The sequence below is a fragment of the Triticum dicoccoides genome, unplaced genomic scaffold, assembly GCF_002162155.2.
Source record: "Triticum dicoccoides isolate Atlit2015 ecotype Zavitan unplaced genomic scaffold, WEW_v2.0 scaffold95750, whole genome shotgun sequence".
Classification (NCBI taxonomy): domain Eukaryota; kingdom Viridiplantae; phylum Streptophyta; class Magnoliopsida; order Poales; family Poaceae; genus Triticum; species Triticum dicoccoides.
This window is the reverse complement of record NW_021313265.1, coordinates 1-860: the sequence shown is the minus strand read 5'-3', so window position 1 is coordinate 860 and position 860 is coordinate 1. Positions and strand designations below refer to the sequence as shown.

The 860-nt window shown below is 52.1% G+C and overlaps 1 non-coding gene and 1 pseudogene across 1 annotated transcript; both read right to left on the bottom strand.

Annotated features, from left to right (window-relative positions):
* Nucleotides 1–345: 345 nt before the first annotated feature.
* LOC119348517 lies at nt 346–460 on the bottom strand. The gene has a single exon (XR_005168983.1). It is a non-coding gene; the product is annotated as a 5S ribosomal RNA (ribosomal RNA).
* A 297-nt stretch (nt 461–757) lies between these two features.
* On the bottom strand, nt 758–860 carry LOC119348518 (annotated as a pseudogene; the record flags this gene model as incomplete).

The following is an 860-nucleotide window of genomic DNA, read 5'->3' as shown; positions in this document are numbered from 1 at the left end:
CGGAGTTCTGATGGGATCCGGTGCTTTAGTGCTGGTATGATCGCATCCGACATGTTACCCCGGTCTTCGTCCCTTATCCTTGCCCCTCCCAGCTCCACTACAAAGACGATTGTACATTGCTTTGGCCGCTCCCTCTCAACTACGGAGACGAGTTTAACGCGGTTTCCACCCCTCCCTCTCAACCGCACCAGTGCACGCTTGCCGCGCCACAACGCCGACGCTGGACCCGTGAATCGTGAGCACCCAGCTATGACTTATCGCACTCGTGCAAAATAATAAAACACGGTAAATATATTACTTACACGTGCGTTTTGTTTTGCAAGCGGCGCGAAAAAAATTAAAAAGGGAATGCAACACGAGGACTTCCCAGGAGGTCACCCATCCTAGTACTACTCTCGCCCAAGCACGCTTAACTTCGGAGTTCTGATGGGATCAGGTTAGTGCTGGTATGATCGCATCCGACATGTTACCCCGGTCTTCGTCCCTTATCCTTGCCCCTCCCAGCTCCACTACAAAGACGATTGTACATTGCTTTGGCCGCTCCCTCTCAACTACGGAGACGAGTTTAACGCGGTTTCCACCCCTCCCTCTCAACCGCACCAGTGCACGCTTGCCGCGCCACAACGCCGACGCTGGACCCGTGAATCGTGAGCACCCAGCTATGACTTACCGCACTCGTGCAAAATAATAAAACACGGTAAATATATTACTTACACGTGCGTTTTGTTTTGCAAGCGGCGCGAAAAAAATTAAAAAGGGAATGCAACACGAGGACTTCCCAGGAGGTCACCCATCCTAGTACTACTCTCGCCCAAGCACGCTTAACTTCGGAGTTCTGATGGGATCCGGTGCTTTAGTGC